Source organism: Pteropus medius, unplaced genomic scaffold (assembly GCF_902729225.1).
Source record: "Pteropus medius unplaced genomic scaffold, Ma_sr-lr_union100, whole genome shotgun sequence".
NCBI classification, from domain to species: domain Eukaryota; kingdom Metazoa; phylum Chordata; class Mammalia; order Chiroptera; family Pteropodidae; genus Pteropus; species Pteropus medius.
In genome coordinates, this window is record NW_024340851.1 from 2,000,911 (window position 1) to 2,020,520 (window position 19,610).

The following is a 19,610-nucleotide window of genomic DNA, read 5'->3' on the forward strand; positions in this document are numbered from 1 at the left end:
TGATAAACTGGATGAAATACATAAATTTCTAGAAACACGTATTTTACTAAAATCGAATCAAGAAATCAAAGAAGGTTTTACAAGACATATAACACAAAGACATTGCATCAATGATAAAATCACAAAAATGAAAAGTCATGGTCTGATTGCCTCAATGTTAAATTATATCAAACATTTAAAGGAGAATTAACACTACTTCTAAAAAAAAAAAAAAAAAGAGGAAGGGACACTTTCTAACTTATTTTATGAGATCAGCATTACCTCAATACCAAACCAGATAAATACATTAAAAACAAGAAAATTATAAACTAATTTTTCTTATGAATACAGATACAAAAATCTTTAACAATTACTAGCAGACCAAATTCTGTAGCATTTAGATGATTATACATTATGACCATGTGAAATTTATCCCAGAACAGTGATTTGACATATAAAAATCAATTAATTTCATACACGGTATTAATGGAATGAAGGAGAAAAAGCAAAATGATCACCTCAATTGATGCAGAAAAGCCATTGGACAAAATACAATGCACTTTCCTGATTTAAAATGAAATACTCAATAAACTAGAAATAAAGAGTAATCTCTTAAAACTCACAAAGGGCACTTATAAAAATTGACAGCTAACATCATACTCAATGGTGAAACTCAGAAAGATTCCCCTCTATGATGAGGAACAAGGCAAGATTGTCTTTCTCCACTGCTATTCAACATTGTACTGTAATACCTAACCAGAGCACTTAGATAAGAAAAAATAAATTAAAAAAAACTTTCATATTAAAATAGAAGAAGCAAATCTATTTGTATTCATATATGACATGATGACATTATCTCATATATAGAAATCCCTAAATAATTCATTTAGAAAGCTATAAGGTTCCAGTTGACGATGGTGATCTAGAAGGATACTGAAAGAAACCCAAAAACTAACTGAGCAACTCCACATTAAGAGAGTGAGAAAAAAAACACTATCAAAATGGGTAGGAGAAGCTAAGATAGAAATTTAGACTAAACTCACCCATAGCATGGTAACCCACAATTAGTAGAGAACTCATAACTCTGAGATTGTCCCTGAAAAGCAAAGGGTTTAAACTCCATATTGGACACCTTAACTTTTAAGACTTTCACCTGAGACACAAGGCCCCAAAACATCTAGCATTGAAAACTAACAGGGCTGGGGTCCACAAGACCCAAACGACTATAGCAAATTGATAAACAGTTTTTAAAGGGCTCACATGGACTCACTATGGCTGTATTCCAGGGCTCAGTGCAGAGGCAACCAACTGAAAGGCACAATTGTTTTGTAAAAGATGTCTCTTTGCCTATCTTAAGACTTCAGTCTAAGAGTCAGACATCTAATTTACTACTAAAATACTCTCCAAAGACAGGTCAGTATTCTCCATCTTTGTGCTGTACCTCTACCATGCTCCAGGTCATATGTATCTCCCATAAAGGAGTTATGAACATGTCTAGTGCCCTAGTTTCTGTGGTTGCCGCTCTGTAATACTACTCGATTGTATGGCTATGGTCGCCATTGGGGCTTATGTTCATAGGACTGTACAAATGGAGAAGCAATTCTTAATCTGCTACTACGCCCAGAGCACAGCGCAAAAACAGCAAACTGAAACACCCTCCCAAGTGTTTCTGTAAAAATTGCATATTACCTTATCTTTGTACTTGTTCCCTGAGGGGCAGACTTCTAATCAAACACACATCTAGAAGCAGAGTACAGTCCTCTCTAGAGACTTGGAAGGCCAGTGAGTACCATCTTATCTCTCTTTCTCTCTCAGGTTGCCAGTGTATCTTAGAAAAGAGATTGTACACACTCTGGTGCCTTAGCTTTTGTGACTGTTGCTTAGAGAACACATCTCTTGATAGGTTGGCTCTGGTGGTCAGCAAAGCTTGCGTGCATGGGTTCAACAAGAAGGTAGCAAACAAAGAAACAGTTCTTAACGGGTTATTATGCCAGGGCTCAGCACAGAGGAAGCAGACAGAAATGCCCACTCCCAGTCTTCCTCTAACAGAAGTATATTTGCACGTTTTAAATGCTGCTTCCTGAGGGTCTGGCTTCCAATCAACCTGAATCTAGGTGATTATTAGAAAACTTTACTTTGGATACAGTAATAGATCTTCGCACACCCTCAATTGCTATAGACCATTAAGAATAAATTAGGTGATAGGACAGTCAAAAAGGTTTAAGAGACAACCAAGAGTTAAGGCAGAGTTGAATTACTGGCCTCCTCTCCTACGCAATACACTCTTTCAAGACTGAGAAAGGAGGCTGATTTATCTAATGCATAGAAACCTACAGAGAGTCAAGAAAAATAAAGGAAGAATAATAGGTCAAAAAAAAGATAAATATACAGAAAAAATTAAATGAAGATAAGTGACTTACCTGATGAAGAGTTCAACATTATAATCATAAGATACTCATAGATGTCAAGAGATCAATGAATGAAAAAGTAAGAAGTTCAACAAAAAATATAAAAAAATATGAAATAGAAATTTCAGAGGTGAATAATACAATAATTGACTTGAAAATACAATAGAAGAATTGAACAACACAACAGATGAAGTGGAAGAAAGGATCAGTGAACTGAAAGACAGGAGAGTCAAAAATCATTTAATCAGAGCAGGAAAAAGAAATAAGAATGAAAATTAAGAAATTATAAGACAGCATCAAGCCGAACACGTGTACATTCTAGGAGTCCTGAAAGAAAAAGAAGAGAGAGGAGGGGGGAAGAAAACTTACCTAAAAAAATAATGGCTATAAATTTTCTTAGCCTGGGAAAAATATAGACATCAGGTCCAGGGATCTCCAAAAGTCCAAACAAAATAAATGTAAAGAGACCCACATCAAGACATATTATAATTAAACTATCAAAAGTTAATGAAAAGGAAAGAATGTTAAAGAAGCAAAATTTAAAAAAAAAAGTCACATACAAGGAAACCAGAATAACACTATCAGCAGATTTTTCAGCACACACTTTGAAGGCTGGAAGTCTGTGGCATGATATACTCAAAGTATGGAAAGAAAAAACATGCCAACAATAATACTCTATCCATCAAAATTTTCAATGAAAATTGAAGGAGAAATAAAGTTTTCTAGACAAGCAAAAGCTAAAGGAGTCCATCTCCACAGGACTGGCCTTATAAGAAATGTTAAGGGAAATACTTTAAGATAAAAAGAAAGGGTGCAATTAGTACCAGGAAAATATATGAAAGTATAACTTTTATGGTAAAAGTAAATGTGTAGTAAAATTCAGAACAATGTAATGTTATGATGGCGGACTAATCACTTATAAAGCTAGTATAAAGATCAAAAAAATAGTAAAAATGACCATAACTACAACAATTTGTTAATGAATACACAAGATAGAAATATATAAAGTGTGACATCAAAAACATAAAACTTTGTTGAGAAGAGTAAAATGTAAAACTTTAGAATGTACTTGAATTTTAAGTTATCATCATATAATAGACTATTAAAAATATGCCATTTTATGTAAGCAACATGGTAACAAAAAATAAAAAGTTTAAAGTAGATACCCAAAAGATAAAAAGAAAATGAATGCAAGTATATCACTTCATAAAAATCATCAAATCACAAAAGAGAGCAAGAAAAGAAGAAAGTAACAGCAATTTAAAAAAAAGCAAGAAAACTATGAACAAAATTGTAATAAATACGTATGTATCAATAAATACTTTTAATGTAAATAGACTAAACTGTTCCAACAAAAGACAGGTAGTGGTTGAATGAATTAAAAAATAATAATAAGACTCATCTCTATGCTGCCTACAAGAAACTCACTTCAGATATACAGACACACACAGTCTGAAAATGCAGGGATGGAGAGAGATATTCCAAGCAAATTGAAACCAATAGAAAGTCAGGGTAGCTACATCTATATTAGATAAATGAGACTTTTAGACAAATTAGACTTTTAGAATGTAATTAGATAAAAAAAGAATATTATATAATAACAAAAGGGTCATTTCGACAGGAGAGAATAACATTTGTAAATATTTATATACCTCTGGTACATCTAAGTGTATAAAGCAAATATTAACGAAACTAAAGGGAGAAATAGGCAATAATAAAATAATAGTAGAGAACAATAATACTTGACTTTAACCAATGGGTACATTATCAAGACAGAAAAGCAATATGGAGATTTTGCCTTTAAATCACATATTAGATGAACTTAATGTACACAGAACATTCTATCCAAAAGCAAGAAATTACACATTCTCCTCAAGTGCAAATGGAACATACTCTAAGATAGATCACATGTTAGGTCATTAAACAAGTCTTAATAAATTCAAAACTATTGAAATCATACCAAATGTCTTTTCCAATCACAATGCTATGAACTAGAAATCAACTACAAAAAGAAACTTAAAAATATTTATAAATTTGTGACCATTTAACAGCATATTACTCAACAATCAATGAGTCAGAGAAGAAAATAAGAGAAATTAAAAAAAAACTTTGAGACAAATGAAAATGAAAATACAACACAGTCAAACTTATGGGGTGCAGCAAAAGCAGTTTTAAGAGAAAATTTTATGGTGATAAATGCCTATATTAGGAAACAAAAAAGATCTCAGATAAACAACAAACTTCAAATGTCAAGGAGATAGAAAAAGGAAAATAAACAAAGCCCAGAGTTAGCAGAAGGTAGAAAACAACGAAGATCAGAGCAAAGGTAAATAAAATAAAAACTAAAATACATTCTAAAAGCTCAATGAAACTGAGAGCTGGTTTCTTGAAAAGATAAATAAAGTAGGCAAACCTTTTAGCTAGACTCATCAAGAACAAAAGAGATGATTAAAAAAATAAAATCAGAAATAAAATAGATCTTATGACTAATACTACAGAAACAGAAGTGAACATAAGAAACTACTACGAGCAATTTTACCCCAAATTGGGCAATTGATAAGAAATAGATAAATCCCTAGAAACATGAAACCTACCAAGACTGAATAACGAAGAAATAGAACATCGTACGTAACACACTTATTACTAGAAGGGAGACAGAATCAGTAATTAAAAACCACTTGAGAAAGAAAATTTTAGGACCAGATGGTTTCACTACTATTTCTATGAAACACTTAAAAAAGAATTATATCAATCCTTATAAAATTCTTCCCCCACCCCCCAAAACGAGTGACTCACACAAAGAGATTTTATGAGGCCAAAATTATCCTGATACTAAACCAAACAAGGAGACTACAAGAAAACTTGTACAATATCTGTGATAAACATAGATGTAATGTTTCTCAGCAAAATAGTAGCAAAGCAAATAAACAATATTTAAAGAATTATACACCATTATTAGGTGCTATTTAGACCATTGATGCAAGTAGAGGTCAGCATCAACAAATTAATCAATATGATAAATTACATTTAAAAATTTAAGAATAAAAATTATATATATAATATTTACAATAGATACAAAAATGCATTTGACATAATTCAATATCCATTTATGATTTAAAAAAACTATTAAGAAAGTAGATATAAAGAGAACATAATATCAAGAGCAAGACAAAGATTCTCGTAAATTTTTAAAAATATTTTTTCTATTACACTTGGCACAATATTATATTAGTTTCAGGGGTACAACTTAGTAATTAGCCATTTATATAACTTACAAAGTAATCTACCCATTATAACTATTATGCATCTGACACCATACATAGATATTACAATATCATTGACTATATTCCTTGTGCTATTCTTTACATCCCCATAACTATTTTGTAACTACCAATTTTTACTTCTTAATTTCTTCCTCTTTTTCACCCACCCCCAACACCTTTCCATCTGGTAACTATCAAAATATTCTCTGTATCTATGAGTTTTTTCTGTTTTGTTCATTTATTTTGTTCTTTAGATTCTACATGTAAGTAAAATAATACAGGAAAATGATGTGGTGCTTGTTTTTGTCAGACTTACTCCACTAAGTGCAATACCCTCTAGGTCCATCCATGTTGTTGTAGATGGCAAGATCTCATTCTCTTATATATCTATTCATCTATTGATTGTCACCCAAATAGCCGCCATATCTTGGTTATTGTAAATAATGCTGCAATGAACATACCCTCAAAGTGGTGTTTTAGATTTCTCCAGATAAATACCCAGAAGTGAGAGTACTGAGTTCTTCTTTCTCTCTTGTTATAAACTTTGCTTTAAAGTCTATTTTGTCAGATATAAGTATTACTATCCCAGCTTTTTTGTTTGTTTCCACTTTTATGAAATATCTTTTTCCATCCCTTTACTTTCAGTCTGTATGTGTCTTTTGATCTGAAGCGAGTCTCTTGTAGGTAGCATATGTAAGAGTCTTCTTTACTTATGCATTCAGCCATTTTACCTTTTGATTAGGCCATTTAATTCTTTTTGTTTGAAAGACTTGTTGATAGATAAGTAGTTATTATTGCAATTTGATTATTCATATTTTTGATACATAATTTTTTCTTCTTAAAAATGTCCTTCTAACATTTCCTGTAATGTTACTTTGGTGTTGATGAACTCCTTTAGCTTTCTCTTTCCTAAGAAGCTCTTTATCTGTCTTTCGATTTTAAATGTTAGCTTTGCTAGGTACAAAAATCTTGGTTACAGGTTCTTGCTTTTTATTACTTTGAATATTTCCTGCCAACCCCTTCTGGCCTGCAAAGTTTCTATTGAAAAATCAGCTGACAGTCTAATGGGAGCTCCCTTATAGGTAACTGATTTTCTCTTGCTGCTTTTAAAGTTCTCTTTTTGTCCTTAATCTCTGGCTATTTAATTATATGTTTTGGTGTGGGCCTCTTGGGTTCTTCTTGTTTGGGACTCTGCACTTCCTGGACTTGTACAACTACTTCCTTTGTCAGGTTAGGAAAGTTTTCAGTCATTATTTCCTCAAATAGGTACTCAATCCCTTGCTCTCTGTTCTCCTTCTGGTACTCCTACGATGTGAATGTTGATATGCTTGACATTGTCCCAGAGGCCCCTTAGCCTATCCTCATTTCTTTGGATTATTTTTTCTTGCTGCTATTCTGATTGGGTTTTTCTGCTACCTTATCTTCTAAATCGTTTATTCAATCTTCCACTTCATCTAATCTACTGTTAATTCCTTCTTAGGTATTCTTCCTTAGGTTATTGTATTCTTCATTTCTGACTTTTTATGTTTATTACTATTATTATGTTTTCTATCTTTGTTAAAATTCTCACTGAGTTCATCTATTCTTCTCTTAAGTACATTGAGCATCCTTATAACCAGTGTTTTGATTTTTAATTTTTTTAAAATTTTTATATTAGTTTCAGGTATACAGTACATTGGTTAGACATTTATATAATTTATGAACTGATCCTCCTGATTACTTGAGCACCCATCTGTCACTACACAGAACCATTACAATAATATTGCTTGCATATCCTATGCTATATTCTAAATCCCTGTGGCTATTTTGTAACTGCTAATTTGTACTTCTTTATCCCTTCACCTTTTTCACCCAGCACCTTGTATCACCTCCCCTCTGATTGTCATCAGATTGTCCTCTATATTTGTGAGTCTGTTTTCGATTAATTTGTTCTTTTTGTTCCATAGATTCCATGTATAAGTGAAATCATGTGTTTATCTTTCTCTGTCTGACATATTTTGTTTAGCATAATCACCTCGGTCTATCCATGTCATTGCAAATGGTAGGATTTCATTTTTTATAGCTGAGTAATAACTTCTTTATCCAATCATCTGCTGATGGGCATTAAGGTTGCTTCCATATCTTGGCTATTGTGAATAGCACTGGTGTGAACATAAGGATGCATAGATCTTTATGAATTATTGTCATTTTTTTTGATAAATACCAAGATATGAAATTGTAGGGTCAAAATGTAGGTCTATTTTTAATTTTTTGAGGAACCTCCAGACCGTTTTCCACAGTGGCTGTACCAATTTGCAATCCCACCAACAGAGTATGAGAGTCCCTCCCATTTTCTCCATATCCTCACCAACATTTCTTGTTCTTTGATTTATTGACAGTAGCCATTCTGACAGGTGTGAGGTGATATCTCATTGTGATCTCATGGTGGTTTTACTTTGCATATCTCTGACAATTAATGATCTTGAGCATCTTTTCATATATCTATTGGCCATCTGTATGTCCTCTTTGGAAAAAAAAAACATCTATTTTGATCTTCTGCCCATTTTTAAACTGGATTGTTTGGTTGTTTGTTGTTTAGTTGTATGAGTTCTTTATATATTTTGGATATTAACCCCTTATTGAATGTATCATAAACGAATATCTTCTCCATTCAGTAGATTGTCTTTTCATTTTATTGATGGTTTCTTTTTGTGTGAAATATCTTTTTAGTTTGATGTAGTCTCATTTGTTTATTTTGTTTGTTTGTTTCCCTTGTCTGAGGAGATATATCCAAAAAGAAATTACAAGTAGCAATATCAGAGACTTTACTGCCTGTGTTTTCTTATAGAAATTTTATAGTTTGGGGTCTTACATCTAAGTCTTTAATACATTTTGAGTTTACTCTTGTATTTGGTGTAAGAAGGTGGTCTAGTTGCATTTTTTGCATGTATCGATCCTGTTTACTTAACACCTTTTGTTGAGATGACACCTTAACACTATTGTATATTCTTGCCTCCTTCGCCATAGATGAAATCACCATATAGTTGTGGGTTTATTTCTGGGCTCTTGATTCTATTCCATTGATCTATGTGTCTGTTTTTATACTAGCAGCATGCTTTTTCGGTTACTATAGTCATAGTATAATTGGATATCAGATAGAGTGACACCTCTAATTTTGTTCTTCTATCTCAAGATTTCTGTGGCTGTTCAGTATTTTTTATGGTCCCATACAAATTTTAGGATTATTTATTCTAGTTCTCTGAAAAATACCATTAGTATTTTGATAGGGATTGCATTGAAACTATAGGTTGCTTTGGGTAGTATGGCCATTTTAACAATGTTGATTCTTCCTACCCTTGAGCACAGTATATGACTCCATTTATTTATATCTTCTCCAATTTCTTTTTTCAACGACTTAATTTTCTGAGAATTGGTCTTTTACTTCCTTGATTAAATTGTTTCCTAGGTATTTATTGTTTTTGATGCATTTGCAAATGAGATTGTTTTCTTAATTTCTCTTTTTGAAAGTTCACCATTGATGTATAAAAATACAACATTCAATATTAATTTTGTATCCTGCTGTTTTACTGAATTCATATATCAGTTCTCACATTTTTGGGTGGAATCTTTAGGATTTTCTATAGGGTATCATGTCATCTGCAAATAATGAAAGTTTTACTTCTTCATTCCCAATTTCAATGTCTTTTATTTCTCTTTCTTTTCTGATTGCTGTAGCTAGAACTTCCAATACTGTATTAAATAGAAATGGTGAAAGTGGGCATCCTTGTCTTGTTCCTGATCTTAAGGAAAATACTTTTAGCCTTTCCCCATTGAGAATGATGTTAGCTGTTGGTTTGTCATATATGGCCTTTGTTATGTTGAGGTATGTTACCTCTACTCCCACTTTACTGGGAGTGTTTTGTTTTGTTTTGTTTTTATCATAAATGGATGCTGGATTTTGTCAAATGCTTTTTCTGCATCTATCAATATGATCATATGGTATTTATTTTTCAATTTGTTAATGTGGTGTATCACATAAATTGATTTGCATATGTTGTATCAAACTTGCATCCCAGGAATAGATCCATCTCGATCATGGTGTATGATCTTTTTAATGTATTGCTGAATTCGGTTTGCTAATATTTTGTTGAGGAAATTTGCACCAATATTCATCAGGAATATTGGCCTATAGTTTTCTTTTATTAAATGTCTTTGTCTAGTTTTAGAATCAGAATAATGGTGGCTTTGTAAAGAGATTTAAGGAGTCTTCCCTTCCCTCCTTGATTTTTTTGGAATATTTTGGGAAGAATAGATGTTAATTCTTTTTTGAAGGTTTGGTAAAATTCACCTACGAAGCTATTCAGTACAGACCTCTTGTTTTTTGGAAGTTTTTGATTACCAATTCAATTTTTTTGGTGGTAATTGGTTGTTTCAGATTTTCTGTTTCTTCTTAACCTCCTTGGGGGATTGTATGTTTCTAGGAATGTACACATTTTTTCCAGACTGTCCAATTTGTTGGTATATAATTTCCTGTAATACGTTCTTATAATTCTTTGCATATCTGCAGAGTCCATAGTTACTTCTATTTCATTTCTAATTTTATTAATTTGGCTCCTCTTTTATAACCAGTGTTTTGAACATTGTATCTTGTAGATTGCTTATTTCCATTTAGTTTAATTCTTCTTCTATAGCTTTGTTCTGTTCTTTCATTTAGGACTTGTTTCTTGATCTCCCCAATTTGGCTGCCTCCATGTGTTTGTTTCTGTGTATTAGGTAGGGCTGCTATGTCTCCTTGTCTTAATAGAGTGGCCTTATGTAGTAGGTGTCCTGTGGGGCCCAGTGGCACTTTTCCCTGGTCACCTGAGCCAGGTGCTCCAAGTGTGTCTCTTGTATGGGTTACGTGTGTCCTCCTGTGATAGATGAGCCTCGGTTGCTGTTTGCCTATCAACAGGTGGTATTGACGTTTGGATTCATTGGTTGTAAGGACTGAAATATTGAGTCTGTACAAAGACTCTAGGGCTAAATGTAGAAGGACGTTCTCTTAGGGCTTGAGAGAAGACAAAGATGAGTACACAAATTAAAAAGAGGTACAAGAAAGAAAGATATGAAAAATTGATAAACACATTTTTAGGTGAAGATGAGGTAAATAAGAACAAATTTTATCTATAAATAATAAATATTTAAGGTCATCAGCTTGAACAATGGGGGAAGTGGATGGGGTTTAAGGAGAAAAAAGTGATGGCCATTGTGCAACATGAGCCAGTGAGAAGGTGAGGCACATCAACTAAGATTGTTAAATTGTACTCAAGGTTAAGATTTACCTCAAGCACACAATCTTGGACTAAACTACATTTGTTCAGTTTTAAGATGCCATTCTAAACAATATTCCACCAAAGATGTGAAGAAGCAGGAAGGGCTTACTATGTGTTAAGTCTCTTACGACCTAAAAGATAGGCACTATTATTATTCACATTCTACGGATGAGGAAATTGAAACTCAGGGGCAATAAGAAATTTGGCTACAGATACTCCCCTAAAAAGTGGTAGAGTCGGAACTCAAGCACAGGTTAATCTGACTCTAAATGTCATACTCCTATCACCAAGCCTGGTACATACTGCTATCACCAAGCCTGGCATATAGAAGATATTTGTTGGGTGCTTTTGGAATTACAGTGTCTATTAGGAAAATATATCAAGAATTATGGACATCAAGAACAGTAGAGAGTAGATAGTCAAGATTAACAAATAGCAAATGGTAGCACAAGAAAAAATGATTTGTGAGAGAAAATACTGGAATATAATTTCTACAACCTTCATTAAATATTTCAATCACTTTCCAAACTTCTATTAGGACTTGAAAATGTTTACATATAAATAGATATATTTATAAAATAATCTATGAAATCTATACCAAAATTCTCCCTTAAGTAAAAAAAAAATGTATTGCCTTAAGAATTAAAGATATTTATACTTCTGCTGCTTATAAAATTATATATATAATCATACAAACTTTTAGACTAATATATCTTCCAAAAGTATTATTTCTAACAATTATAAAGTGCAGTGACTGTATCCACTCTCTTATGAAAAACAGAAAATATTGAGCATTTACATAGTTGATATCACACACATAAATTGAAAACAATTATACACACACACAAACATATGGAACCTATGAAGCATTCAAAAATCTATTGTTCACAGATAACTCTTTTAGGCTAAACTTTCACAGAGATCTAACATATATCCTTAGTAAATTAACCTTCATATGCAAATGAAATAAAGCTGTTCCTCCAATATCTAGAAAAATGGAGAAAATTTTTTAAAGTTTTTCTCTGAAATTAAGCTACACATTTTTATTAAAATTCCATTATGTTAGATAACTAAAATGATTGACACAGGTCCAAAAAATACATAGAGCTCACTTCACATGGCCAGTTGCCCATAAGAATAAGGAATATGTACATAAAAGACATACAGTCTCTAACATTTACTTGTAAGAGTTATCCTCCCACAGGTTTTAAATATTCTACTATCTGATTACAAAATTGAAGAATTTTTTTTTTTTAGTTTTGTTTGATTTTTGTCAATGAGAAAAGAAAGATAGTCCTTCTCTGTTCACATCATACATTACAAATAAATTTGATTAGTAGAGGTATGTGCCAAGGCATATATTACACTGAAGCTTGATGGATGGTTCAGCTACATAAAATGACCAAAAACAAGAGGTCAATCTCTTAAAATAATTAATCACTAACTATATATTAATTCTAAATATTCAACTATAGTCAATAATCAAAAAAAAAACTTCTTACTCAAATAATTATTCACTAATCGAAAGGGATATAAACCAATACTTGAAAATAATAGCAAAAGTATAAAGCAAAATCCTCAGACTTTAGTAGACATTCGTGGAATAGAATGGAAATGTAGAAATAATTAATATTTAATGAAATTATTTCCCCCACAATATGGCACAATGAGAAGAGAATAACTAAAACACAAAAAAGAAAACTAGAAATGTTTAAGATTCTGTTTTTATTTTATATATATTACCACATGTCTTTTCAAGGTAGAGTTCTCTTCAGATTTAATTTTCCTTTTTAGGAGCCATAGTTCTGCACTTAAACATATATTATATATAAATAAAAGAACCAAGTTTATAAAAGTTCATTATGGGAAAATAAACTCAAAGGTGAAATTAAAGCTGTGCTTAGGGTTGCGATATTTGAGAACACAAAGGAAAATTATCTCATAAGAATCAGAATAAGTTACTCGATTTTTTTTCCAATTTTTACTTAACCTTTGAGATATTTTAAAATGAAAATTTGTACTTAAAGTGCTTCAATGGTTTGATTTCATAATGAGCAATGATAGAATCTAGATAGTCAAACTGTCTTTGGTGAAGCATTATAGACATGTATATATCAATGACAGAGCTTTAAAATGTGTTAATATAACACATTGTATTTTAGTGAATTATGATCAAATTCCTTAATATAAAGATCTTCTTCTGAGGTTAGCATGCTAAGTGAAATAAGTCAAACAGAAAAAGTTGAGAACCATTTGATTTCGCTTATATGTGAGATATAAAACTGAAAGCAGCAAACAAACAAGACAAACAAACAAAAATTCAAAGACACAGTCAACAGTTTAGTGGTTACCAGAAGGAAAGGGGAAAGAGAGAGAGATAGGTAAGGGTAAAGGGAATCAAATATATGATGATGGAAAGAAATTTAACTTTGGGTGGTGAACACACAATGAAATATACATACAGTGTATTACTGAATTATACACTTGAAACATATGCAATTTTATTAATAAATTAAATCAATAAATTTAATTTAAAAAAATAAAAATCTTTTTACTATTGCATTTGTTTGTAAAATGCAAGTACACATTGGTATATTGCTTTAAACTATTTCTGCTATATTTAATATCATAAATTCACTATTTTCAATTTTATACCCTTCTTCACTGATAAAGTTACATGTTTAACAGAAGAGTATTTGTTGTAAAAGATTTTGTTTCAAGTAATTAATAGAAGCAATATCAAAGTAAATTTTTATTTTTGTAAATTAAAGTTGTATTTAGTTAAAGATTTTTAGTGTCACAAAATATGAGATTTAGAATATCACTTTGTACTTCTAGGATTTATTAATTTCAATTTTGTATTCCATCCTATAAATTACAGAAATGTGGATTCAAAATGTCCTAATATTTGGTTATTTCTGTACATTTTCAAATTTACTCTATTTATGTAGAAAGTATTTATTACATATTTTACATATATTTTTTTGAAATCGTCATATTCCAAAACAACTTTTCGCTTTACTTATAACAGTGATTTTTGCTGAATTCCAAAACTGTTGCATTTTTAATGACAATTACCATTTTGTGAATAATATCTTTATCCAGAGTGCACTGAATATACTTTGTACCAAAAGGAAAGACATCTTTCTCAAAGTGGAACTAGGTATCCAGGTGGCATTTGGAGCACAGTAGGTTACATTACTGAGGGAGGAGGGATAATTTTTACCAATGAAACTGTGCAAATTCCCCTATGATTATATAAAACTGACAAAATGCAGGACCTCAGTGTTTATGGTGGTAAATGAGAAACACTCAAGCAGTCAAGCTTCAAGGAATTAAATTTATCTACACATTTCAGAGGCTAAATCAACTGTAATGAGTTCTAAAGATATGGAGTAGGAAGTGACTAATTTGATAAAATTTGTTATTATAAGTGCTTTTTACATTTTTTTTAATTCCACTGTTGAAAAATATTTCTAAGCCCCAGATGATGGCTCATAGACATAGCATTTTGTTGATCTGGTTACATGAAGATTTTCTATACAAATATTAGAAATTAAAGTAAATAACAATTGCCAATCCATGTAAAGTCATCATTCACTAAGATTTAAGAAGAAGAAGAAGAAGAAGAAGAAGAAGAAGAAGAAGAAGAAGAAGAAGAAGAAGAAGAAGCAGCAGCAGCAGCAGCAAACAACAAAACTATCTAATATCTGATTATGTGATATGGAAAACATGCAAAGAGAAACTAATGCTAAAGAGAGCATTTCAGCACAATGCCAAAGTATAGTAAGAAAATAATATGTTTGTGGGATTTTCTTGCAAATAAAAATAAAAAGCAGTGGAAGTAGTTGACTGATAAGAATGGTGATTTAGTCAAAAATGTTTCATGCACTTATGTTATCCAAATTCCTAAAAATAATCATGTCTGTGCATTCAGTGTTAAAATTGATAAATTGTATAAAATTGCCCTTATGTATTAAAAACTTTGTTTAAGAACTCCAAGTGAAAATAAAATCCCAATATTTATAACAAGTAATTAGGGTATCCCTTTTATGTCCAAAGTAATACAATACAGATCATAGTGGAGTGAGAGGACTCCTTGGTATCTCCCCTGAAATCTACAAATAATCAAGGGAAGGATCAGGCGGGCTTCTGTATGCACAGCCAAGCGATCTCAAGAGTCACCACCACTACCCTTCCTGCACAAACCGGAGGCGTCCCTGGCCCCTCAGGCAGTGACAATGAAGATCAAGGATGCCAAGAAACCCTCTTTTCAAGGGTTTGACATCACCATTGGGAGAACTCTAGTAAAGCTCTCATATTTTGAACCTATTATATCACAGCAGAGGAAGATCAAGAAGTTGAAATCTTGAAAAGTATCCGGAAATATCTGACTTCTAATGTAGCATATGGATTCAATGGTATTCAGGATGTAAACCTTGAACTGAAAGATTTAACACTTTTAGGCCAAAGAAAGAATGTGCATTTTATCAGATTTCTAATGTGGGACGTGCCTACTTTTATCCAAATTGGAAGAGATACACACACACACACACACACACACACACATACACACTTCTTCAACATTACACACAGTGCTATGTGCTACAGGAGATAGTGCTTACAAGTTTGAAAATGATTTTTATGCAATAAGAAACCTCCTCCTTCACAAACTGGATGAAACTGACTGCCTTGTAAAGGGCTTCCTGTATATCGATCCTGGCAGTTTTATGTACAAGTAGAGTAATATTATTTTGCTAATGCCTCAGAACTTGAGTGATGTTAAAACATGCCTTTTAACCTGGATGATCCCTAACCACTGCTGGTAGTACACATTCAAAACAGCATGATAGTGGCATAAAAACAGATACATTAATCGATGGAACAAAATAGAGAGCCCAGAAATAAATCTACACCTATACGTTCACTTAATATATGACAAAGGAGGTAAGAATATACAAGGGGATAAAGACAGTCTCTTCAATTAGTAGTGTTGGGAAAATTGGATAGATATATGCAAAAAAAATGCTGGACCACCTTCTTACACCATATACAAGAATAGACTCGAAATGGATTAAAGACTTAAATGTAAGACCTGAAATCATAAAATTTCTAAAAGAAAACATAGGCAGTAAACTCTCTGATATTACTAACAATAATTTATTTTCTGATATATCTCCTTGGGCAAGGGAAACAAAAGAAAAAATAAACAAATGGGACTACATCAAATTAAAGATTCAGTATTTCAGCAATCTATTTGAAAGACAACTATAAATGAATAACTGGGACAAGGCTTGGAGGGAGTACCTTTCTGCGCTTATGCAATTTATTGACTGGCTATGAAAGTTTTGAAGAGGCTCTTAAAATGGCATCTAAGCCACAGCAATCAGACAAGGAAAAGAAATAAAAGTTATCCAAATTGGAAAGGAAGAAGTAAAACTCTCGTTATTTGCCGATGACATGATATTATATATAGAGAACCCTAAAGATGCCACGTGCGCGCGCACGCGCGCACACACACACACACACACACACACACACACACACATACACACACAAAACTGATCAATTCATTCAGTAAAGTAGCAGGATACAAAATTAGTATTCAGAAGTCAGTTGCATTTTTATACACCAATGATGAACGTTCAGAAAGATGAAATTAAGAAAACAATCCCATTTACAGTTGCATCAAAAATGATAAAATACCTAGGAAACAATCTAACCAAGGAGGAAAAACACTTCTTCTCAGAAAATTATAAGTCATTGGGAAAAAAAAATTGAAGAAAATGCAAATAAATGGAAGCTTATACCATGCTCATGGGTACGAAGAATCGACATCATTAAAATGACCATACTACCCAAAGCAACCTATAGATCCAATGCAATCCCTATAAAAATACCAATGGCATTTTTCAGAAAACTCGAACAAGTAATCCTAAAATTTTTATGGAACCATAAAAGACCCCAAATAGCCTTGGCAATCTTGAGAAAGAAGAACAAAGTTAGAGGTATCATGCTACCTGATATCAAACTATACTACAAGGCTACAGTAATCAAAACAGATACATTGATTAATGAAATAAAACAGAAAGTCAGAAATAAATCTATGCCTATATGTTCATTTAGATATGACAAAGGAGACAAAAATACAATGGGATAAAGATAGTTTCTTCAATAAATGGTACTGGGAAAATTAGACAGATATATGCAAAAAATGAAACTGAACCACTTTCTTAAACCATATGCATGAATAGACTCAAAATGGATTAAAGACTTAAATGTAAGACCTGAAATCATAAAACTTTTAGAAGAAAACATAGGCAGTAATCTCTCCATTATTGCTACTAGTAATTTCTTTTTGGATATATTTCCTCGGACAAGGGAAACAAAATAAATAAATGGGACTACATCAAACTAAAAAGTTTTAGTACAGCACAGGAAACCATCGACAAAACGAAAAGATAATCTGTTGATGGAAGATATTTACTTATGATACATATGATAAGGGGTTAATATCCACAATATGTAAAGAACTCATACAACTCAACAACAACAAAAAAACAAACAATCCAATTAAAAAATAGACAGAAGACCTGAATAGATATTTTTCCGAAGAGGAAATACAGATGACCAATAGACATGTGAAAAGATGCTCAAGGTTACTAATCATTAGAGAAATGCAAATTAAAACCTCAATGCAATATCACCTCACACCTATCAGAATGGCTATCATCAATAAATCAAAGAACAAGTGTTGGCACGGATATGGAGAAAAGGGAACCTTCATACACTGTTGGTGGGATTGCAAATTGGTACAGCCACTGTGGAAAACAGTCTGGAGGTTCCTCAAAAAATTAAAAATAGACCTACTTTTTGACACAACAATTGCACTTCTGGGCATTTACCCCCCAAAAAAGAAACACAAAACAATAATTCACAAATATTTATGCATCTCATGTTCATGGAAGCACTATTTACAATAGCCAAGATATGGAAGTAACCTAAATGTCCATCAACAGATGATTGGATAAAGAAGTTATGGTTCATATATACAATAGAATATTACTCAGTAATAAAAAATAAAATCCTACTATTTTGTGGATAGCGATGACATCAATAGACCTAGAGGTGATTATGATGAGCGAAATAAGTCAGACAAAGATGAATACCATATGATTTCACTGATATGTGGAACCTAAGGAATAGAAAGAACGAACAAATCGATAACAGACAGATATAGAGGACACACAAATATAGAGGACAATCAGGTGATGGCCAGAGGGAGGAGGGATGGGAGACAGAGATGAAAGGTTAAAGTAGAAATTAGTAGTTGGTATAGGGTGACAGGGATAGGGAGCACAGCATAAGAAATGCAGTAACGTAATGGCTATATGTAGAGACAGCAGAAAGAGAGTAAACAGGTGGATTATTTCATAAACTATATATATATATATATATATATATATATATATATATATATATATATATATATGTCTAACCAATGTACTGTATACTTTAATAAAAAAAGGGAGAGGAAGAAAACAAAAAAAATGGCTAAAAAAATGAAGAGTTACTGCTAATGGACATGAAATTTCTTTTTTGGATGATAAAAAATTTCTAAAATTAGATAGTGGTGATGATTGCGTAACTCTGTGAACATACTAAAAACCAGTGACTTGTACACTTTAAAAGGATATATTTTATGATACATTAACTATACCTTAAGAAAGCTGTTATAAAAAAGTCAAAATAAAATGGCATCCAAAGGTTACAGCACCCAAGTTGACAAGTTGGTCCATGATATTTATGGATTAGATTATGAAAGATTTGGTTTGCCAAGTTGGGTTGTAGCATCCGGTCTTGGGAATATGATTTATAAGGAGAGCGAGAATCTATGAGTAAACAAAATCTAGCAAGAGCTACTTTAGTTACTAAGACCAGTAACATTGGTTCTATGGCATGAGTGTATGCTGTTAATGATAAAATAAACAGAGTTGTCTTTGTTGGAAACTTTTTACATGCCAATACTTTCTCAATGAAACTGTTGATAAATCCACTGGATTATTGGTCAAAAAGTCAACTGAAAGCATTGTTTCTAGAGCATGAGAGATACTTTGGAGCAGTTGGTACACTTTTTGGACACCTAAATTTCAGCTAAAGCATCAAGTTTTTCTCTATTCATAAATGTCATCCAAGGGGAATCCAAAACTAGAGGCATTATTACTGCATTATTTGTCACACACACACAAAAAAAAGATAAAAGAGTAGAACTATTTCCATTTACTTTTAAATGGTAAGCTGCTAAATGTTGCCATATTAAAAGAGAGAACTCGGTAACAGTTAAAATATTTCTAATTGAAATGTTTTTCCTTCTGCACATAGCCAGTGTTAAATAGTTAAATGTAATGTGACCTCTGATTATTGAGCTTCCTCTCAAAAGTATTTCTATTTATTTTACATAGCCAAAGATTCAGTACTGTGTGCTCAAATATAAATCTTAAATGTCTCAGCAATGTTTAGCTCATGAAAATAATTAATTCTGAATATATTTGTTATAAGTCTGTTCTATGTGTGTTATGTGTTACTAAGTTGATAGTAACATTTCCCGTATCAAAAATTAATTGAAATGGTAATCAAAGATGATCATTTTTAATCTTGAAATTATCACA

General features: G+C 32.0%; 1 pseudogene; it reads left to right on the forward strand.

Moving 5' to 3' along the window:
* The first annotated feature begins 15,182 nt into the window (after positions 1–15,182).
* On the forward strand, positions 15,183–19,099 carry LOC120591603 (pantothenate kinase 3-like; annotated as a pseudogene).
* Positions 19,100–19,610: the final 511 nt, after the last annotated feature.